Source organism: Protopterus annectens, chromosome 5.part0 (assembly GCF_019279795.1).
Source record: "Protopterus annectens isolate FY-2018-M chromosome 5.part0, PAN1.0, whole genome shotgun sequence".
Lineage (NCBI taxonomy): Eukaryota > Metazoa > Chordata > Ceratodontiformes > Protopteridae > Protopterus > Protopterus annectens.
In genome coordinates, this window is record NC_056735.1 from 248971120 (window position 1) to 248996762 (window position 25643).

Sequence of the window (25643 nt, forward strand, 5' to 3'; positions counted from 1 at the left end):
ACCACACATTTCGGCCACAGAACATGGACTGAAACACAAAAGGACGGGGTGCATCCATATTCATCAAGAATACCTATACCTCCAGGTTAGTGGCGCAGCATGATACCTCTGAGATCATCCATCTGCAACTAACATTGGGCAAATCTGCAATGCAAATTGTGGCCTGCTACAGATCACCCTCCATAACCCAGGACCACCACATTGCCTTTCTGGAGACACTGCAAAACATGAAGGTCCTACCGAACACCCTGATATTGGGCAATTTCAATTACCCTATCGTTAACTGGGAAAACTACTCAAGTACAAACTCCCAGGTCCAGCGCTTTCTGGAATTTATCAGCTCAAATGCCCTGGATCAGCTGGTAGACTCCCTTACCTCAGGTGAAAACATATTGGACCTGGTCATCACCAACATGGGCAAATGGTGTTCGGCACCAAAGGTCAACCCGTTACTGGTTAGATCAGACCATAAACTAATCACTCTGGATGTCCACACCACACTACCACCCCCAACCAAAGAAACCACAGTGAAAAACTTTTCTATAGCAAACTTCACCTTACTGAAGACAGAGGTGGTAAGTTTCACAGCCCCCCACGCTAAAGGATAACAGTGTCCAAGATACAGGAACCTTTACAAATGCACTCTATGAGCACCTACGAGGATGTATAGATTGTGTCATCCCTAGCAAAACCAAGACTCACTCCCCTAAGAGAAGGAAACCAGTCTGGTGGACCCCTGCCATAAACAGGCTATACAATAGAAGGAGGAAACCAGTTCAGAAAAAAAGCAAATCCCAAGAAGGAAATACATCCTTTATCAGTATCAGTAAGAAACTAAGGTCCCTCATAAAATCATCCAAGTCTAACTTCGAAAGAAAAATAGCCAAGGATTCAAAAGATAACCACAAAGCCTTCTTTAGCTATGTCAAGAATCTAAGTGGCAACTCACAGATATGGTCTGAGCTAGTGCAAAATAGCACAAAATATACTGAACCTACTGATATTGCCAACATCCTGGCAGATAGATTCAGTGCAAACTTCACCCCTTCTCACCCCCAAAAGGGCCCACAACAATACCAGAAAAGTGTAGTGTCCCAGAAATCACAGAAGCACAGGTGAAAACAGCCCTATCAAAAGACAAACGTGCATTGTCAATGGCCCCAGATGGTGTCCCAGGCTGTGTCTTGCATGAACTACAGAACAAACTAACCCCCACCTAAACACACTGTTCAACCTCAGCCTCTCCACAAGCTATGTGCCCATATAATGGTGCACAGCAATGGTTATTCCACTTCACAAAGGAGGGGCCACAACTGACCCTGGTAACTATCACCCCATAAGCCTGACTAGCCTGGTCTGCAAGGCTATGAAGCGCATCATCATGGAACTCATTAACAAAGACATTGGGAACCTCCAAACACTTGACCCAACCCAGTTTGGCTTTGTTAAGGGCAGATCATGCCTACTAAACCTGGTTGACTTCTTCAAGACAGTCACCAAGACCATAGATGAGAGGAAGGTGGTTCACACAGCCTACCTTGACCTCGCCAAGGCTTTTGACACCATTCCCCAATCGGGAATTAAGGTCATGAGATGGGTTGCCAACTGGCTTACAGACAGACCGCATATGGTAAGAATAGCAGGCTCCAGGTCCGACTCTAAATCAGTCACAAGTGGTGTCCCACAAGGCTCACTCCTGGGACCCCTTCTGTTCAGCATATACTTCTCTGAAGTACAGGCAAACACACTAGGACTATGGCTAACCAAGTTTGCCAATGACTGCAAACTGGGAGCCATAACTGACTCTCCAGCTGACATGGACATTCTCCAAAAGGGCCTTACTGAGATGGACACCTGGTGTCAAAGTCATGGTCTCAAGCTAAATACCAAAAAATGCATAGTCATCCCATTTGGGAAAAACAAAACACCCATAAATTACCACATAGGTGGCAGTCCCCTTAATACAGAAGAGGTAATAAGAGATCTGGGGACCCAGGTAGATAGTAATCTCTCCTTTGACAATCATATTGCCAAAGTAGTTAGGAAATCCTTCTATGTAGCCCATCTAATTACTAAAGGGTTTGCATCTAGAAATAAAGAGGTTATAGTGCCCCTATATTCGTCACTCATCAAACGCCATCATAGAGTATAATGCCCCATTTGGGATGTACCTCACAAGACACATCCAACAGCTGGAAAGACCACAAAAGTACCTCACCAAGAGGATTACTGGCCTCAAAGATATGTGCTATGCAGCCCGACTGGAAAAACTCTGGCTGTACTCAGTGGCATATTGCTTACTCAGAGGTGATCTCTGCCTGACTTACAAAGCCATGTCCAACTCAGAATTGATGGACATGCTCCACCTAAAGAAATTCAAGTCACTGTGAGCCACTCACTCTAGTGAGATAAACCTTGCCACAACAATAAATAGAACATGCTGGAGGGATAGATTCCTGTCACAGAGACTCCCCATGCTTTGGAACAAAATTCCTAACTACATTAGGCAGAGCCCCTCACTAACACTCTTCAAGAGAAACCTTGACGAGTGGATGGGTAACAGAAAATACACCCCTGGGATCACTTCATTAGCTCTTCTTGACAGAGGCTCAGTTAATTAATCAATGGGGTAGTGAAAGCTGACACACTCTGGCTAGGCTTATAAATGCCCTCGGGCAGATAGCCTAGTACATGCCTATGAACCTATGAACCTATGAACATGCACAAACTAGGAACATCATAGAGTATGTGTTTGGGCTGTTGAAGTCATGGTTCCAGTGCCTTGATATTTCTGGCAGAGCCCTGCAGTACTCTCCAGCCACATGTGCACAAATATTCACAGTATGTGCAATTACAATTGGAGACATCGCTACACCTCATCACAGGAACAGCACATATTGCCCAAGTCCATGGAGACACAGCCACACCCCCAGTGTTGAGATGACATCCGCCCAGCCAGTCCTATAGACTGCATGTGCGGAAGTCCACTAAGGTGCTCTCTGTACCATGACAGTATGGAGGACCTGTGTTAAGGGTGTGTTATATCTGCTACACAAATGTCATCGACAAGCATGTACTACTAACATCACATAGTGGCTTAATGTCCTTAGGGTGACTAATCCATCTATTATGCTTCCTAGACCTTGTCCTGTATGCATGGCACAGATTACCTATGAGTACGCTGAATGGCACAGGTAGCACTGACATGCATTACAGATGAACAATGATGATCACATACTGATGATGTGATAGAACACTGTAAGGGGCCATACTGTCATCTGCATGTGCCAAAACAGTTTGGAAAGTACATCAACACATAGCTGTTGTAGTCAGAGTGTGGCATGCTGAGGGACGAGTATATGGAGGGTATGGGTATGTCAGCTATTGGTCACTGTGATCGCAGCTATACCATATGAATCCTGCCATACCAGTGCATAGAAATGTTAATGTGTGGCACATGAGCTGTACACCTGTGTGGCTTGGTCTGTGTGACTACCTGTCACCCCTTCATATGTACATCACATGTAGGGACTGCCATTTTACTAATCAGAGATATAGGTATCCCAGATGGAAAAGAAAGTACATATATATATTTGATTGGGGCTTATGGACATTACTATGTCACCAGGAATGTATTTGTAATAATATCATGCAAGACACCAACATACCACAGTGTCTGTACTTGTGCTCATTAGTGGCAGGTAGCACCCAACATTGTTAGCCACAGTCAGTATTCGCATGTACTGTGGTGACATGCAGTCCAAGTAGTAGAGGATAGTGGTTGTGCACTGTTGAGCACTGCAGAACAGCTATTGGAGTCAGATGTCCCTATGTTGCATATGTCTTTCATCAGTGGGCCACATAGTGGTCCCGATATTGACAGCACCATGGATGCCTAAGTGGGTGCTTTATACACGTTGCCTAAACAGGTGGTACAGTGAGATGGCTTGGCTCAGTTTAGGTATTGTACACCCTGATGTACCCCTACCCATGTCCCTGCTGACTGCCATGACAAGGTTTATGGCAATAGTAGGGCAGCAGGGGATGCTGCCAAACATGTAAGTCATGAACAGACTGGTATGTCAGCTGGTGTATACACAAGTGTCTGAGAGTCAAACCCTGGGAACATACCATCCGGGCACAGGATATTTGTAGATGTGTCAACTCCACCACCACACCTTGTAGATATATGTTCAGAGAGCCCAGGTGACACATATCAAGGCTTGCAGACATTATCACAAAGTATGAATGAATGACTATGCAAACTGACACCATTGTCCCTGTTAGACTGTTACAGACATATGCACATATACTGCCATACCTTGCTGACGTCATACTTCTTCTGTGCTGTTATGCCATCCTGTGCCACTGTATTGCCACCATGTGTCCATACTTTTTTCTCTCAGACTCCTGGGATAGACACATATACAGGTCCGTAAGACACATGTCATCCTATAACACTACCACCAGTACAACATCATGTAACATAAGGTATGCAAGGTTTGGTGCATGGTCATGACACATGCAGTATACAGTATCTGTTGTGTACCACAAATGTAATGGCAAAACAATACTGCATTACACACGTACATGTAAAGTAATGTAGTCACCCTGTACATCAGGCATACAGATATATTTCCCTGCATTAATGGCAAGGATGACAGGGATGTGGCACAGGTAGCATCACATGCACAGTGTGTCATGTAGAGGTGCAGGAGGCCTGGGCTGTGCCAATCAGTTGACAGCATGTGTGTGAGTCAGGAAGGGGTGGGGGTTAGACGGGCCATGAAGAGGTGCCATGTTTATCTGTAGGTGACCTGCATGTGACAGTGGTGTTTGAGTGTGTGCATGTACACAGTCAAGCCCAGTGCTAGCCCTACACATGTGTAAGTTAGAGAGCTGTGGACCATACATGGTAGAGTGGACAGTTCACCTTCTCCAGCCATGAACATGGGAATTGGCTTTGCCAGCAGTTGCACTGGCACTTCCATGCCCAAGGTCAGATGTGGTGCTAGTACCTAATGGTTACTGCTGTCTGCTGGGTCTGTGTCCCCAGTGAGACCACTCAGGACCATGTGCACATGGCCTGCCATGTCGTGGTGTAGACAGCACACTTCTCTCTGTAGTGCTGAAGGTGCTGCACTATGGGAGCATAACTGAGCATGGCCACGTGGACTCTCAGTAGTTGGTGTTGCTGACCTACATCCACGGGTCCAATGCCCAACTCCAACCAGATGTTCCAACCAGACAATGTGTGGCCCAAGACAGACACTGTCTGAGCCCACTATCTGTCTTCTGCATCGGTGAACTGATCCAGTGTGTCCTCAATGTGATGGAGACAGTCATGGATGTCAGACTGTGCTGCAGCCATAACCCTAAGCATATGTCTAGTGTTCTGTTCAGAACATGTCTGTGCCTCCATGATGGCCCAAAACATATACGTCGAGTGACTCAGGATGTGACACCAGCAAAAGGTGGTGGACGAACAGCAGGCATCCTACAAGCACCCCTGTCAATCTGCCTATGTGGGACGTTGCTAGCTTTCTGGCTATGGCCAGTGTCTACACTCACTGCAGAAATAGCTGCCACACTTTCCATTTCAATGTGTCCACCCTCTGATTGTCCAATATCTGTGGCCTCTGTGGACTGGGTATTTGTGGGCATACTGACTGTATGCAGAGATAATGGAGGCAGAAGAAGGATGTCAATCTCTGGGACAGATTCAGCCACCAACAACCCCACCTGTGCCTTATTATGCCAACCATCATCATCAGAGTCTCATGACACACTGACATCAGGTTGTAAGGGGGACAGACTCCAGCCCTCCCTGGTCACCTGTGAAAACCAAGACAAAAGCAATACATTACTACCTGCACTTTTATGCATGGGAATCCACACAGACTCACACAAATGAGGATCAACAACTGCATTACTAATCTCACATCTTCTCCTCTCCACTCCCATGCACAACAGACAACCTCACAACAACATAGACATACAAGTCCACGCCTTTATAACATGCACATCAGCTCCATCCAGTTAAACTTGCCAGTGCAATTTACCTGTAAGGTATGCAATGTGACACTATACATGATATAACAACACATTAAACCCAGTGCACCTATCTTTAGAATGATATGCTAGTACTAGTGTCACTGCTTCAGGTATGTAACATCTACCTTTTGTGCTTGAACAGGCATCTTGGACTATTTGCCTCATGTATACCAGGCTGTGTAGTCATTCATAACTATAAGTGCAAATGCGTTAATGTTCGTTCAAATACACACCTGTGATTATCCTGTCTATGAACTGTAGTCAACTATTCCAGAATGGTACATACAAATATTCCAATCTGGCTAAACACAACATTTGTACATAGTGCAATATGGAGCCCTCAACTCTGACAGGGTATATATGATCCATAAAACAACAGTATCATGCTTACCAGGTACAGTACTATGGACTTGAACAACTCCTGATGGACCTATGAAAGGGTGAGGGATAGGTATTGTTAGTACCACCATATGTTACAGCACTACAAAGTAATAAGTTTATATATCCACTTGTACAGTAACCACTGTTACTGGCTGTATTACTGAGAATTAAAGTATGTGTGCACAACTGAGCTTAAGTACCAACAACCCCCCCTGAATGCATATAGACCTGACACCCATGTACAGGTATATACAGCATGCCACAATGACTGATAAATTATTAAAATGGTAAATACAGTAAGTTTACCTGGACACTCCACTGCTGGGGGCACTGTGGCACCCACCTCCATGATGTATGGTGTGATGGATGCCTGGGAGCTATCGTGTGTTCTTAAGTTCACCAGGAATTACCCTGTGGTCGAGAGTGATTGTACTACTACAGGCCCTCCACCGGTGGCTGCAAAATCCCTGCCAACATCAGCTGCCCTTTCTTGTGCAGCATTCACCATATCTGTGCCTTTGTGTTGCACCTGATCATAGATCCTGTCCTGCTGGCCAGTCTGATTAATATCCTGCACAAAGTTTGCCAACAATTCTTCCCATTGTTCACAATTATGCCTCCCCATGGACAACAACATCTGGTGATGCTGCCTTACTGCATCCACTATTACCTCATTTTCTGCATCAGAGAAGGAGGCATATGATCTGCAATACATGGTTCCTGAAAGACAACAAAAGGGGAACACATTACAGGACCAGATACTTAACATCCAATATGTATAGATTCAGCATGCCCATAATGGCCTGCACTACCCACTGTTCCCTCACAGATCATACCCCACAGTCTGGCAACATACTATGTGTGTGGATCTCAGCAAGATAGTAGCACTATGGAGGTATATGTCTCTGTGTGCCATGCCAGATTCTGCTGTATGTTCCTACACCCAGCACTGCAGTGTACTGTGGTGTGTCCCCATGGGCAACCTCCCACTACTATTTCATACGGCCACTGCCAGACAAATAGCAATGTGCTATTACAACCACTATATGGGGACAGTCCAGCAACACCAGTGTGCCACAATGACAGAAAACAATGCAAACTTGCTGTAGAATACGTTCCTGTAGGCATCATACCTCTGAACTATACAGATATTTGCAGAATGTCAAGATGTTTGCATCATACTTTTGGTCATTTTCACACAACATTGTGGATTTCTGACAAAAGGTTGGCCAGTCATTGATGGCTGATGTTAGAAAATAAAGACAGACATCTGAGTTTAAGATGTCATACCCTTCAGAACACAGTTATGGTCCTGTAATATCTGTTATCTATTCACTTTCATGCTTTGTATGAGAAATAGTTAGAGTGTCTGTAATTGTTGACCTTTGTCCCTCCATTAATTATGGCTTTGCTCAGATGGCTTGCTGTAACAGGCTGACAGCTATATAAGGCATATTTCTCAACCAGACAAGGAACAATGTCAATAGAATCATGGACTTAGCCAGACTACATAAGGGACAATCAGGGACACTTTTAAAATGTTAGAACTATTTATGTGAGACATTCACAGAATGAGAGGAGGTGAATTAGTTTACATCATCTGAAGTTACAGGAGTATACACCCTTACTTATTGTCACTATGTATTATGTGTAATTCACTAGCTTTCCTACAACAGCCAACCATTGTAGGAGGGAATAAGAGGGACAGAGCTTAATGTGAGTGGAAATCAGGGACATTAGAGAGGCATGTCTGTAGGTGTAGGACAGCTGAGTATCAATTACATGTTATTACCATAGATCTATTACTGGCTTACTAGCGTCACCCAAATTCCCTATACCTCCATCCTCCCATTTGCATCCTGTTATACAGAGAAATCAATTACATACCTGGCTGAGTGCAGTACTCCTTTGTTGAACTTTGCTTCTGGTAATCTTTTGAAAATATGCTGTCCATGTGAGGTACATCTCATACAGACTTGTTCCCCATAACCATCTATTTGCCTTTTTAAGGTACTGCTCATTAGCAGGTAATTGCCTCTTCACCAATCTGTGGCTCCAATATGGTGATTGCAGCCAGAATAGCTGAACTGCACTTTCATTAGCCAATGACATGCCACAACAGTGCAATATATACAAGGATTGTTTCTTGAAATATATAAGACCTTCATGTACACCCAGGCCCCTTTTCATTGCTGCTAAGATGGACATTACTGAGGTGTGGAGACTACAACATCAAAGATGGTAGGTACCATAACTGTCAACTGTAGAGATTTGTGTAGTATGTCCACAGTTTTGTCTCATATGTGTGGTTAGTGTCTCATGACATTGTGGTCATTCGGCAATGTATTTATGTAGGTGTAAATTGTAAAACATGTCCAAATCTCTGGACCTTTGTCCCCCAATTAAGTATGGCTATGTCCGGATTCCTTGTGCTAGGGGGTTGGAGGTATGGTAGGTCTGTAGTAGCTACCTTTACATATGGGTGTGTGTGCTATGCAGCCTAGAACACAAAAGGGGGAGTGTGAACATTTTGGAGGAGAACAAGCTGTACATCTTACTGTGGCAGCTGTGGTGGCCCTATCATTATGGCAGAGCCAAGGTAAGCATACCCTTTATGGTCCAACTGAGGCATGGGATTAAGCTACATCTGTTATAAAACAGTGTCTATAACAGAGTAGTACTGGACATATAGGCATGCTATATGGATATGTGCAGTGTGCCCTTACCTGCAGGCCCTTGACTTGCAAAACTGGATAGTAGTTCATTAATTAGCAGTAAACTGTACAGATAAAGATTGTATGACTCAGTCATTAATTGCTGTCTTCACAATAATGTAATTGAACTGCAACACAAGACTGGATTTGAAGCCAGGACTGTGTGTAACAAAATGTACTGCCTGCAAGACATTTAACAAACTGAGCTACTGAGTCACTGCTTCAGTATGTGCATTTGCAAGGTATATGTGCAGACATACAGGCTGTGATACACATTGTCTGCATCCTCAGTATGTGCATGGCTTTCTATGGCTGTATTTCTGTACCAGTTGAACATCTTCTTTGCTAATGAAGCCTTAGTAGGTGTCTTTCTACATTTTGCGGATACAGGCCTCACTTACACCCAGGTTTATGTCTTTGACTGTCTAGTGGTGTATTATTGCACCAGAGTCCAAGGTACACTCATTTTTCCAATAATTTTTAATTCCAGTTTGCAGTGCGCAGTTCTGCTGAATCACGCCTAATGATTATAAGTGGCAATTAGTATGCTTTGATAAAAACACCTGCTTTAGTTAAGATCTCTGTGGCATGATGGGTTGCAGTGTGCTGCAGGTGTGATGGGCTTGGGTTCAAAACATGGCAGAGATGTTTATTTTGTACATGTGACTTACAATGTTAGAAACACATATACTCATTATAGCTCTATTTAGTTGAGCTAAGTGAAGCAGCTCACAGCTCCGTGCTAATAAAATATAAAGAAAAGAAAAATGGGGAGATAGGAAAGTGGGGAAATGGGGGCTAGCAGGGGGAAAACATAATGAAAGGTAGGTAGGGATGTTCAAGAAGGGTGTAGGAAATAACCATAGCTATCCATTCCTTGTACAACAACAGATGTGCACTTTGACAGATTTTGTAGATGAATTTGAACTCTCAAACTCCAGAGAGAGGGGTGAGGAGAACATAACTGCATTGTTTATCCAATTAGACCAAATTAATTGGATTCAGTGGGCATGTGTGCGAAATGGAGAGCTATGTACTGTATGGGGTGATATTTTTGGGGGAGGGGCGGGTGCCCATTTTTTTATTAAGGTGAGAATGGAATGTTGGGGAATGGACTTTCAGTAGGTACATGTGGGGAGGTAAGTTGGGTAGGAGAGGATGTCTTTTCAGACAAGCAAGACAAATGAGACAGCAGACAGGGGCAGTGTAAGACACATGAGGTGGATGAACACCTTGGAGGGGAGGGTGTTGTGGAATCCAAGTTGCACATGCTTCCAGACAGCAGCAGCATGACTCAAATCCCCACCCATGAGACTGTCGACACTGCTCCTTCACTGCTCCGAGGGTGGCTGTGGTGGATGCTGGGTGCCAGGGTGAGGCTGCCCCACCAGGTCAGCCAGCATGCTCTCAATCTGGTGCATGGTTGCATTCATAGCTGTAATGAACAATCCTGTGTACCATGACCAGCAGTTGATCCTGGGTAACAACAGCCCCTCTGCCACCATCTCCTGAGGCAGTCCCACCCGACACTGCAGGTGGTGCAGTAGCAGCAGAGGGGGCACCACCAGTCTGGGTCCCATAAATGCCAAGACCCTGTTCCATGGCCAGTTGAGGCAGGGTAGGGGGATAAGCCAGAACCTGCCTACCCTGACGTGTTGTGGTAATGGAGATATAGCAAAGGTTAGTTGTGAACAAATCATTGTTAGTAATAACAGCATACCTGAACACTGGAAATAACCTAATTACACATCAATGTATATTATGTGAAACATAACAATAAATAAAAGAACAGTCAGTATGTTAACAGCATGCCAGTAACAGTTACAGCATAACACCAACATAATAGGTAATTTAACAAGATATGTTAACATGTAACCATTATAATACATAACAATAATAAAACACATATCCCGAAATACAGTTAAGGCTAAAACATATGTTAACAGTAATCCATAACCAATGAATAACAATAAGAAATAAATGAAGATAAGGGGTGGGGAGAGAGTGAAAAACAGTCCATTAGTAACATTTCAGGTTATTTCCTTGACAACAGTACTACTACCTACTCTACAGGTCTGTATTTTGTTTAGGTGTACAGTGACTACAAGTCTCCTATAGCTGATGTAGCACGTACATACCTCTCAAGCTATTTGCATGGGACACTATGGGGCAAGCAGTAACAACTGCAGGTACACAACTACACAGAACACTTGCACATCAGGTGGACCTATATAACTACTAAGGTGTTCTGTGGACTAATTTGGTGATACTTTGCAATCTAGATAATCATTTCCATGGTAATCCTGTGACAGATGAATTACGCACTATTAATTACATAACATGAAATTGTGACACTTGAGAGTCATGTATGTATACAGTACAAGCTCTAAACAACTGTCATGCCTTGGGTGGTAGGCATGGGAATAGAACTCAATAGCAGTGACTGCAGGGGACATCTGCATAAAATGTACTAACTGACTGCAGCAACTTTTAACAGACACTCCAGGCATACAGCAATACCAGGATTACACATTTTATTTCTGAATGAACATTGCTGATGAACACATTCTTGCTAATGATTTTAACAGTCTGTGATATCTAAACACACAATTATCTACTCATAATATGGGCAACCTAACCCATTTACCTGTAGTTCCTGTGGAGAGAGAAATTGTGAGCATTACGTGATTGCTACTGTAATATTTACTGCTACATACCACCTTTAAATAAATAATTAATCATGTCTGGCTTCTATTTTTAGGTGTCTGCTATCTTATCTGTGAGCACAGGTTAGCATTGCTGACTCTGCACCTCGCCATGCAAACATGCATTATTTAAAAACCCTGGACTGTGTGTGGCAAAATGTACTATATACAGAGCATTTAACAAACTGAATAATTGAGTCACTGCTAATGACTAACTGACTAATATTTGCCTAGAGCTCACCTGGAACCAAACTATAACCTGGCAGTACTACTATTGTGTTATACTAGACTGCAGTGACAGCAGAACGCACATGCATAAAATATAAGCATAGCATAGATAGTAGGTAAGCTATATTTCACTATCATATGCATGAAGTCAACATCAGCTCATGGAATGGGCTACCTCACCCATATAGTTTTATTACCTGATGTCTGTGGATGACAGAGCATTATGTGATCAATTTTGGCTTAGAGATAGCCTTGAACAGTACTTACATGAGTTAACCAATACAATTATCAGCCATTAGATTTTCATTCTACACTATTACAGTGTTATACTTGACTGCAGCTCCTTACCTTACAGCATCAATGCATACAGATCTACTGCAATGGTTACTGCAACACAATCCTGATGTACACATTTTCCTTGGTGTTACTGGAATTTTTTCACATTTTTCTTGCACTACAGTTGGCATTATTCATTTATTGAAATACAGCTCTAATTCCACATTGATTACACTACAAACTTTATTGTGTATACTTTAATGCAGTTGATGCTTTACTCTTTCTTGCTTATTTCACTACAGTTAGCATAATACATTTATACTCATGACACTCACAGCGCAACCTGGCTAAGTGCCCAGCATGCAACTCTAAATTTTGAGCCCTCTTATCTGCAGCTGTCAGGAGAGAAGCACACCATTATACATGCCAGTTTTGCAGACATTCAGATTACATATTGGTAAAACAGAGGTAAAAGTACTTAAATACTTGTGGGGCATTCCCTGTTCTCACTTCTTGGACCCAGGTGTCCAAGATTCCTCTCTTCCATCTTTTCAGGTTGTCGTGGTGGTGACAACACTGCTCACCTGTGTGGGGGACACCAGTGACACTGGTGAGTTTTCTGGCCAGCCAGTCCCAGGCCTTTGCATTATACTCTGAGCCTGGAAACTGTCCTGCAGCAACTTGTCATCATGTTTTTTCACAAGGAGACCAACCATGACCGTGGACTCCAGAATGCCCCAAATGTGCACCTGAAAGCATGCACCTTCACCACCACCAGGCATATTATACCTTTAGTTGACAAAACTCCAATGGACCCGCTTATTGGGGTTAATATAGACTGTTTTACTGCCCTTACACATGATTGGGCAACATACAAAAAAGCATCACGCTGTTTAGCAATGTACAAACCAGCTCAGTTGAGCTGAAAAGTGCGAAAACTCACAGAGCTGTAGTCTCACTGGAGCTTAGTAGCACACAAGCCAGCAAAGAAGAATCATCACCATATTAATGTGGTGCTTAGCAGGTCTAAGAATAGTTGAGCATGGCTTAGCAGAGCGCAGTGGGGCCAACTTTTATAAAAAAAAAAAATGCGTAAAATGTATATCAAAATTAAATGCATATTTTCCCTTCCATTCATTCAAACCCAGGACCTACTGCACATGAAGCTATAAATCTAACCATTTAGCCATGTGGATATCAAGAAATCTGGTATACCTTCACATTTACCACTGAGCTACCTGTAAGCAGTGATGAACACTACACCATGAAAACACACTAAGACATGCTTAAACACACCTTTAAATAAATAATTAATTATGTCTGGCTTCTATTTTTAGGTGTCTGGCAGGTGTCTACTATCTTATCTGTGAGCACAGGTTAGCATTGTTGCACTCTGCACCTCGCCGTGCAAACATGCGTTATTTAAAAAAAAAATAAAATAAAATAAAAATAAAACAAAGGGACATTGCATGGAGTCTCATACTCATCTGCAGCCACAGTTAGCACGTCTCCCTACACTTATTCAATAACCTTGTTCCTTGGATCTCCCTTGGCAATGCTCCATCATTAATATGTATGGTGCACTGTCAAGGGGAACCATGACCACGAACACAGATACAATCTGTGTAGTCTCTACACTGTGCTTAAACTGATTTTATTAAATCCTGGGGATGTATTATTCTTAGTACCATAACTATTTTTCTGCATCAGTTATAACTAACTAACATAGTAGTGTTGGTCTTTCCTTTTTTACAAAGTTATAAGGTCACATCTGAGTAACCTCTACTATAGTGTATACAGAGACAATTGCTCCAATTGATGTCTAGAATTTAAATGTTTAAATCCATATATTTAGCATAATACTTTCGATTTTTTCCAAACTGATCAACTAAGAAAAAAATGTAGACACAAGCAACTCCACAGAATTCTATTTAATGTCTTACAGCAGCCTTATAAAGATGAACTAAAACTCTTTTCATTGCCTGAAATACTGTTTAAAATATTCCTGATAAATTCATAGCACTTCTTATTGACCAATCAAAAAATTGTTCTCATACCTTAACTGGCTATCCACAATTACCCATAAATCCCTAACCTTGTTCTCATTACTTAATATGCCACAACCAAGAGCGTATGGAAAACAAAGTGAATTGGGAAATAAAGGAAAATGGAATAGAAATACTGACAATAAAAGGAGAAATGGGCACTTTTTGAGCAGTATTTTTAGAGAAACTGATAGAATAATTAACTGGAGTAGTAAGGAGTTCTAATGTAGAAGACATGAAATGGGATGAAGTAAAACCCAGATAAATTGAGACACAATTAAGAAAAGTTCTTCAATGGAAAACCTTAGTCCCAGATGCAGTACCAAACTTCTGGTTAAAAGTAGTAGTTTTACACAAAGACTTGGCCCTGAATAAGAATTATTTATATGTGCATCCCGAGCAGACACCAACCTGGTTAACAGCAGAGAAAATTATACTCCTTCTTAAGATTAAACATGCATTCCATCCTAAGAAATATAGATCAATAACTTGCCTTTCAACAAACTACATACTGGAACTGATACAGACAGAGTTTATAGCCATTTAGAAAAAAAGTAAATTATGGCGATAGAACAAAAGTATAACAAAAGAAAGTCATATGGAACAAAGGATTATTTGTTGCTAAAGACAAAATAGAGATTTTGTAAAAAAGGTGTAGAATTTAAGTATGGTATGGATAGATAATGAAAAAGGATTGAAGCATCCCACATTTATTGATAAAGGAATGCTTGCAGATGTATAAGGTATACACTACAGTGATCAAGTACATTACAGTGACTATGAAACAGTGACAAACCACTTTGCAGTTGAGCCATGATAAAGAGCAAATTACTATCTCAGGGATAAAAACCCAGAGGAGGATATCCCAGGGTGATTCTTTGTCACCAATGTTGTTTTGTCTTGCCCTTAGCCCATTAAGCTGTTTACATAACAGATTAGCCCATGGTCACAACTTGGCTCCCAGAAAGCAACCTTGTTTAAAGATTTCTCATCTGATTGTTTTAGTTGACCTAAAACTAAACTGTATAGTTCAGTAGATGAGCCATTGAAAGTGCAACCACAAATGGTTAAAACTTTCTTGGATGCTATTATGTGCAAAAAACAACATTTAAAATAAGAAAGCTGCAGCACAAAGAAAATATCAGCCTTGGACAGTAATGTGAAATAAAGGAACTTGAGCAGAAGGGAGTATATAAATATTTGGTAATAAATGAAGGATCAATAATAAAGCCTTAACAATTGTGAATAAAGCTCAGAAAGAAACACTAAACTGATATTGAAGACTGACTTGACATCTAGGAATAAAGTCCAATCTATAAATCAATTTGCTTTCCTGATCTAACTTATAGTTTTGGGGTGATCAACTGGCCACAAAAATCATTGGATCAATTGGACAGGAAAGCAAGGGAAATGTTTCATGTTTATTAAATGACATATAAAAAGCAATGTATACCTATATTATATATTCCTTATTCTGAAGGAAGTATGGGCCTCCTCAAAATTGATTACATGTGCAGATATGCAACTGTGAGACTGCATATTAGTCTGTTGGCCTAATCAGATCTAAACATAATGAAAGTTTTAAAACACGAAGAGAAGTCTAAGATGACATAGTTACTTAGATTAGCAGAAGCATTTCTATGTCAAGTGGGAATGGAAATCAAAACAGAAGTAGGCAAAAATTAGTCAGCAAATGAATGTGACAAAAAAAAAGAACATAAGAAAAGGGATCACATGAATAGGAAAGAACTGTGGAAAAGTCATAAATATAATAGGAAGTACAGAAATCTCCTAGGACAACCTCATGTTGACTAAGATTTGATAAAGGGATGGTTAAGGAGAGGTGAACTGAAACCAAAAGATGAAAGGATAATAATGGCATCCGGGCATATTGCAGAATGTCCACATCGGATTACAAAATTCATTGAAATAGTGGAGAAACAGGTTCCATAAAAAATAAATGGAAACAGACACACATCCTGTTTTTGGGTGTGATACACTCATGCCAGATGGTCTGCCTACTGAAAGTACAATAATGTAGCAAGACTGTTGTACTGGTGATTGCACAAACACTACATTATAAAAGTAGATCAGAAGCATTGGAAACATGAACCATAGTACATTATAGAGAAAGATGAAGTTTACATGACATGGGATCACCCATTTCCAACAGTTCAAAAAACAGATGCAAGAAAACCAGATATAGTAGTCCATGAAAATAAGACAAAAGTGGCATTGATTATTGAAACTGCTGCAGCCAATAATTGTAGTGTCAGATATGTAAATATATATATATATATATATATGTATATGTGTGTGTGTGTGTGTGTGTGTGTTTGTGTGTGTGTGTGTATATATATATATATATATATATATATATATATATATATATATATATATAGTTTACTATCATAAGCTGGAAATGCAGGGGATTTAATGTCAGTTAAACAGAAGTAGTGCAATCTCAGAGTTGGTATATACAATTTGCAGGGGGTGTGGTGGTGCAGCCCCCCCCTCCACATGGGGGGTGCAGGGAGACTTGCCTTCCTGCAAAAATGTAAAAGGACATATGGAATTTTAAAAATGGAAGTCTGGTATGTGAAATATAGATCATAGTGTTTCTGATCTTTGGCATTTAGGGTAAATGTTTTACATTCGAGATTTTATTTCACTCTTTTCATTAAAAATGATTTTGCCTTCGACATATATATATATATATATATATATATATATATATATATATAGGTCAAAGGCAATATGTATAGAGAGGCACAAAAGTCATAAAATATCAGAATTTACAGGCAGAAATGAGAAGAATGTAGAAGAAAGATACCGAGACAATTCCAGTAATAGTAGGAGGAGCAACGGGTGCAATAAAAACTAATTTACAGTTGTATTTAGACATGCTACAAATACATGTAACCCCATATGAATTACAGGAGGAGGTGATTTTGGGCACACTGTGGGTGCTGAGTTGAGCACTCTTTGCTAACATCAAAGACCGAAACGATACTGACTTCATGAATTCTAGTCATACTTTGATTAGGAATGGGGTCCATTCCACTCATGGTATTGGAAACCCAAATGAATTGGAGAAATTAAACCTGATAAAAATGGGATGTTACAATCAAAGTTTATTACTTTAGATTTGCGAGCATTAAACTCCGTGCTGTTAGTTGGTGCCCATGTGGACAGGGTATCCAAATACCTCTGTAATGTAGCTTGGTATTTTATCAAATTAATGACCAACTCTATCATTTTGCGTCAGAAAGTCAGATGTGAAGATATTAAATAGCAAGGGTCCAAGCACTGACACCTAAGGAACCCAAACTGGTCAGAAAGTCAGATGTGAATATATTAAAAAGCAAGGGTCCAAGCACTGAAACCTAAGGAATCCAACCTGTTACCTTCCTGTCATCAGATGTAATGCCCCAGTTTTAACCTTGAAGGACCCTTTGGTTAACAAACCTCTAATGCATCTGAATATATACTGATTTAAATCCAATTTACAAAAGATGGATAAAATTTCTCAATGAGTCGAATGCCTTGCATAGATCCAAACTGATGACTTCTATTGTTAAGCTACTTTAGCAGACTCTCATACGTTTCAATAAAAAATATAAGCAAGTTAGATTTGAACTATCATGACAAAAACAATACTAAAAGATGCCCAGTATACTACATAACTTCTCTGTTATTAAGGAACAAATCACTCTTTCAAAACACTTGCCTATAATAAATGAGTGACTAATTTGATGGAAGCTATTGATGTGCAATTGTTACCTCCCTTAAATAAAGGAATAACAGCAGTTGTTTTCCATGAGTGTACATTACAAATCCTTGTCTAGTCCACACTGAAATAACCAATGTATATGATATAATATAGACACACTGATTTTTGTTATAAAGTACCCACTAAGGCAACAAGGCCCAGCCACAGTATGCCCCCTGCATATAATGTATACAGAATGCTGAGTCATGCCTCTCCTTTCATCTGCCAGGGAGAACAGCTCCTACTAAACTCTGGCACAGAGCATCCAATGGCCATTTTGTTTTTGTGCAAGATTTCTATTCAGCTTGGCAGTTCTATACTAGTATCCCATATGATTGCTCATGTTTGCAAAAATAAAAATAAAACCTGGTAGGTACTCAGTTTATCTCCTACCATGACACAGAAATACTGTTTGTAGTAGTCTTCTGGCCCATATATTTTTACTGCTGTTCACACCATCTACAGATGAATAAAGCAGTGTGTTATGATCATTTGATATTACTAGATAAAACACTGGCTGAATGTCAAAATACAGATTAAATGAAACAATGCAAAACATCTTTGCCTGTTAGAATGATATTGAGATTCATAGTCCCAGTGCAGTATGTGAAAAGACCCTAGTTTAACCCTTGTTAATACAGACTCCTACACGTGTAAAACAGGAGAGAAACTCTAATATACTAAGCACGCTAACATTCTTCTAGTAAAGTGTATAACATAATGTTTGCATTTATTATAAATAAACATGAATTTATGTAACGTACCTAAATTGCAAATTGGTAGATTCTTACAAAAGCAATTAGTCTTGTGCTGGAAAAAAAGTAGATCCTTAAAGCAAGATCTCTTTCAATTCTTGACATTCAGTAAAAAAAATTACTTAGACATTGTTGTTGTTGTTTGTCTTTCGGTTTTTCCTGGTTAGGGGTTGCCACAGCGGAACTCTGGTCTGTTAATGATTGGCAGTTGTTTTTTATGGTGTCAAGTTGCCAGCCCGATGCCCAACCTTCAACGAAGGCACGCCCATTCAACACATGTCTTTCAAACGCCCACTCGACCGCAGGGAGGACATGCAGACTCTGCACAGAAGGCACTCCCAACCCAAGCCTAGAATCGAATGGGAGAACCTCTTGCTGTGAGGCAACAACGCTACCGCTGCACCACTGCGATATATTTTTCTCAATTTCTGATAAATGGAAATACAGCATATGTCAGACTTACTGCAAATGCATACATCAACACAGTTTGAAAGATTTTTATGGGGCTTAAAAAATTTTAAACATTTTCCATGTTTCACACTTTAATACACAAAGACACCTACCCACCCATGCATGCATGCAAACATTGGCCTGCTGGCACATCTACATCTATACATGTACAATACTGCATACAATATGAATCTTGGGGATGTAATCACATACTGAAGTATGTGACTATAAATCCAAAACAGGTAATACTGTAGCAATCAAATCAGAAATTGCAACTTGGAAAGTGAAACTAAAAATAGGCACAATAGCTTTCATAATTACATAGGTCTGCCAAATATGAGCACAGCCAGCTCCTAACAAATGGAATACACCTTTAAGAATTATTAAGAAGTAACAGCTGTAAGACATTAAAAAATCGAGATTGAATGAGAACTGACTTAATTTGAAAACCATTACTGAGAAAGTATCCTTTGTCTAAGGTCTACAAAGATGTACTGCCTAAGATGTGATAGATAAACTGACTTGGTTCCAGTTTTCCTAAAGGCTGAGTTACAAATTTATCTTGATGACATTTATGACATGAGAAATTTAGAAGAAGATAGACATCTATATTTACTGCAAACGCATAACATTTACAGTTACAACTGCATAGTATTCAGCAAATTGGACCACCCAGACAGTGACAGAGACCCCATCAACAAGAAAATCATAGCAGAGCATGCTGAACAGATAATTCCAAAGGCCAAGTCTGCAAAATATTTTACTTAAGTTCTCTATGGCTGATATTGCTTCATTTATCTCTTTCTTGCATAACTCTATCCTCCTATACTAATAAACAAGGAGTCTGAGCAATTTTAATTTTTCACTGGTCAAATCTGTCACATTTATTAGGTTGCTTTTATACTCAAAAGGGTTAATGTGAATAACCTAGTCCATAAGGCTAACACCTTGTCAAAGTATATGTTCTGCCTAAGTGTTTATATTTATCATGTCAACAGAATGGTATCAGACGTCAGAACAGCTATGGGGATTAATAATGTGTATGGTATCCTTAATATACAATTATCTCAGGATTTTGTCCATTTTGTGACTTCTTGAATAAATTATATGAATAAACAGATTACTAAACAATATCAGTTCTGTCAAATAAAAATTAAATGAAAGGAGCATTTTTATAACAAAACTCCTGCATTTTTTTCTGTTTTTATAAGGTCTAATATATCAAACGCAACTGAATTTCAGTGAAGAAGAACATTGTGAACAAAAAGGTTAAACTCAGGTTAAATGCATGGCATAAATGTAGCTAACAAATAAATAACTCTACCACACACTACGCATGCCAACAGTATTTAGTGAGGCAAGACAAAAGGCTGGGTGATGCCAGACTGTAAGGTTGAAAAAACAGTATTCGTTTGTATCTGCTTATACATCAAAATGTGCAAGACCAGGTTAATTGATGTTGTGTGCTAATGCCATTAGGCAGCTCTGTGAATGCAAAAATAAACAATTGCATTGCATTTGCTGATGTGAGCTTAATTATTTATAGATGTAAAAAGTTAGTGGACTCACAAATCAAATATGCTGTGTGTCATCCGCTAAGCAGATGTCATGCCAAATACAATTCTGTATATGATTACTAATTTGAGGTGTACGGTACTAACTATTGATGTACAGTGTGTAAGACACAGACGGCCATTTTAAGACAAATTGCTATATGCATGCATATTAAAAACATAACTAGTGGTACTGCAACCTGGTCATTACTGCTCTGATATTACTGCTGTATTGTCCACCTATTCAAAGGCTTTAGCTTATATGTCCACACCTGTACTGATATACTTGTGTTTTATAGTTTCTAGTCAGACATATGCATGTCAAGTGGTGTTTCTGAACAATGCTTGTAAATATCTTGTGAACAAGAACATATTAAGAAGTAACAGCTGTAAGACATTAGAAAAATTGGGAAGGAATGATAACTGACTTTTAAAATCATTAGTGTGAAAGGTGTTATCAGTAGCAATTCTGGCTTGTCCTCCCTTATTTTTGCAATTTCCTGTGGACCGTGGGTTTGGAAGGTGAAAACATTTAGAAATATATCTTCCCAGACTTTGGAGAAGGCATATGTTACTCAGACTTCTCTTATGACTAGTACTGTATTATTATTCCCCTGTGCTACAGTGTGAACAGGGTGTGCAAGGGGTACCAGCTGCACACCTGCATGTATTGTGAAGCAGGCCTACAAGTACCCACCCCCTTCACAACCATAATACATGTTGTACACACCATAGCCTGCAGGTTGGTAGACTATGTTATTACAATCACACATTATGATGTGATCTAAAGTTCAATTTGCATTGGTGTTAATCCATTGTGAGCTTTTGCCACATATCTACTTTACTTCCCATAGGGATTACCAAGAGTGGACTGATAAGGACTTTATTGTCAGTTATGACCATGTATCAGACCTTTGGCATAAACCATCTCTCATGATATATGTGTTTTACTAGCAAATTGCAGGAAAATGAAAATATAAAGGGACTGATGATTTGCGCATACCTAACAAAAGCAATAATATGAAAGTACAGTTCTGATGAAAAATTACTATAATTGCAGATGATCAGGTATATTCATTGTCGTAGTACTGACTATCAGGATTCCTGTCTGCAGAAGCTAGATTAATAGATGCCTGACTCTTCATCTGCCTCCTCCACCGTGCTGGACTCCCTCCCAAGCTGACATCAGGAAATGAGTGGAATGAAGGGTGTGTCAGCTGCACCACCTTAAGATCCCTTTTCCCTAAGCAGGTTTAAATTTGTTGTTTGGATTCAGAGCATGACCCAGCCAGGGATGAGTCATTCCAAGTGTGAGATGAAAAACAAATAAACTCTAAAAATTAGCTTCCCCAGCTACTTCATAATTCTGACAAGGAGGGTGTCTGGTCAGGTGGATCGAAGGAGGGTGAAAATGGGTTAGGTTAGGTACCTACCCCAACAAAAGGTATCTCAGAGGTAAAGGGGAAGAATGGAGGATACTGCTTCTTCTTTCAGCTTTTCTCGGATAGGGGTCGCCGCAGCAGATCATCTGTCCACTTATGATTGGCAGTGGAGTTTTACTGTGTCGAGTTGCCAGCCCAGCACCCAGCCTTCCACAGAAGGCACACACATGCACACACTCACAACTAGGGCCAATTTTAGACTGTCCAATCCACCTGCAGCATGTTTTTGGGATGTGGGAGGAAACCAGAGCACCAAGAGAAAATCCACGCGACCACAGGGAGGACATGCAGACTCCATACAGAAGGCACCCCAGCCGAGGATCAAACCAGAGAACCTCTTGCTGTGAGGCAGCAATGCTAACTGCTGCACCAATGGAGGATACTGCTTCTATAACAGGGAATATGCCTGCACATCTACAGTTATAGGAAGTTCTTAACACAACTGTATTATATTATTCATAATTCATTGCTGCATTGCTAACTCTTGTGATGACTTCCAGAACTTGCAATTTGGAAGTTGGCAGGCCTGTTGGAGGAGTAGAAAACACAAAACCTTGTAGTATGGTCATGGCAAAGCCTGTCTTGGCCATGGAAATATTAGCTAAGTTGTAATATTTAGCAAAGGTGTACACTGAGGTCCAGGCAGCTGCTTCCAAGAAGAGCTGGGCAGTCACCCCCTCCTGCTTAGGAAGACTGTGATGGTAGTTACAGCCCTGGTAGAATGGGCTGTCACTAGACATTGGATATGCTTATCATGGAGAGTATAACAAAAAAATATTCAAAGACCTATCCATTTTGAAATGGTCTGTTTCTTAACTGGTCTCTACTCCCTGTCTTTGGTAAAGGCAATAAAAAGCTGGTCAGATTTTTTGGCCTGCTTTCTCCTGTTCAGGAATCAGAATCGCAGTTGTCTATGCACATATATGCAATGTAAAATCCTTTCCTCCTTATTTAGACAAGATTGAAAAGATGCAGAGAGGTGAAAATCCTGGTTCGAGAAAAGTTCTGAAAACTCTTTAGGTGTAAAAGTTGAGCTGATACAACATGTAACCATAAACATAAATAATACCAATAAAATGTTGTCTGCATATGGCAGCTTGCAATTTTTAAATCTGCCTACCTGTGGTCAAATGATTTTACTGGTGTGGAAGTGTCTGGTTCGAACGGAGGAAGTATGAGATTTTCAGACAAAAATATAGGTCTTAGACTGGATGATGGACCTCCAGACAGTTCTTGTCTCTGTGCTGAGCATGCCTAACATGGGAAAACAAATTGGTCCAAGTTCAGTAGACAAATATTTGATGGTTATCCAGCATGGAGATAAAAAGATCTAGGCATACAATGTCAGGGGGTATATTTCCGTAAGAACAAGATATCTGATTAAGGTGAGAGACAAAAAATATAAGAAATGGAACAGAGGGCAAACTACAGCTTTGAAAACTGAAATAAACAAACTGCACAAACAGATTAAGCATAGTGTGAGACAAGATCAAGAAAAAAATGAAGAAAATTTATATAAAGATATCGAGCGTAATAGGAAACCTTTTTATAGATACATAAGATGTGGAAGGAGTAAAGACATACAAACTGATAAACTGTGAGCAGATTCTAAAATTTATTCTCAGACACAACAGATTGTAGATTTATTTACAAAATCTTATGCAAAACAGTTTGGCTTCATAAAAGGGGTGATAAGTTGTCCTAGTGACATCCAGGAAACCCCAGACACTGGAATCAAGTTAGATTATATTGAAAAAGAACTGAGAAAACTGGATCCAAAGTACAGGAAGGAGACAGAATTAGTAACAATGACCTAAGAACACTTCAGCAAGACCTTATGGTACCATTATAGGTTCATAGGTTCATAGGTTCATACTAGGCTATCTGCCCTAGGGCATTTATAAGCCTAGCCAGAATGTGTTTGGCTTTCGCCACCCATTTTTTTAAATTTACTTTTTTGCTTTTTTTTTTTTAGAGAAATATGTGCCTGTGCTCTCTAGTGTGACACAGACAGTGTGATGGGGGGGAAAACTCGATCTCCATCATCATCCACCCATTGAAGAAGAGAGAAGAGTCAAGGAGAGAGCCTAACTCTGACTGGGACTGGAATTGAATCATTATTAGAAAAATAACTATTATTCACTAGGTCATATAAATATGGAAAGATTCCTCCAGATTGGAGACATGCTCTTATTAAACCTGTCTCTAAGGGAAACCCAGAGTCAAATAGTCCATTAAGTCTACTTTCATGTTGCGGAAAAATAATGGAGAAGGTAATATTGGATAAGTTATTGTCATAACTGGATAGGTTGGGACTTGAAACCATATATCAGCATGTATATGTTGAAAATAGATCTGTTACCACCTGTAACATGATGTTCTGTAACAATATAATAACAGCTATAAATGAAAAAATTGTGCTGTGATGTGATTTATATAGATTTAACTTCAGCATTTGACAAGGTCATACACAGACACTGATCAGTAAATTAGTACAACTAAGTATCAATGTACTCTTGGTAAGATGGATAGCTGCATGAGTTACAAATTGGACGTGGCAAGTATACAGCAACTGGACTGGTGAAATCCTTGGTTGCAGTCAGGGAGTCTCACAGGACTCTGTCCTGGGCCCTTACTTGTTTAAATTGTATCTTTTGGACCTAACTATTTCATCTGAGGTGTTTTACAGTCTATATGCCAATGACCTGAAATTGGGTAAAGTGATTACATGTTTTACAGATAAGGCGTGCCTGCAAAATAACTTGACTAAATTGACCATTTGGGCGCAGGAGAATAATGTGCTGATAAATACATCAAAAACTAAACATATGAGATTTGGGAGACATAAATTGAAATGTGAATATTTAATACAGCACACAGTGATTGAAACTGTTTAAGGACCTGGGTATATGGGTAGATCTGTATATCTTATTCAGATGTATAGAGCATTTAGAAACATCCACCTCTGGGAATATTTGGGGTTAACAAAATGTACTAGAGAATCATCAGATAACCTTTGTAGAAGATTCTGTAGGAATGAGAAGTGTATTAATTGGCTCTCTGACAGACTAGCTGATGCATGGAACAGACTACCAAATTACATTAAAGCAAGTACTAGTATGTATTATCTAAACATACTTAAGCTGGCTATGGTAAACACTGGTATTCATAATGGTTTTTCTTTTCCCTTTTTCCACAGCTGCAGAAGAGAGGGCCTTGAATGTGGGGTCCCATGCAAGGCTACTAGAAAGGATGAGACAAGCATGTG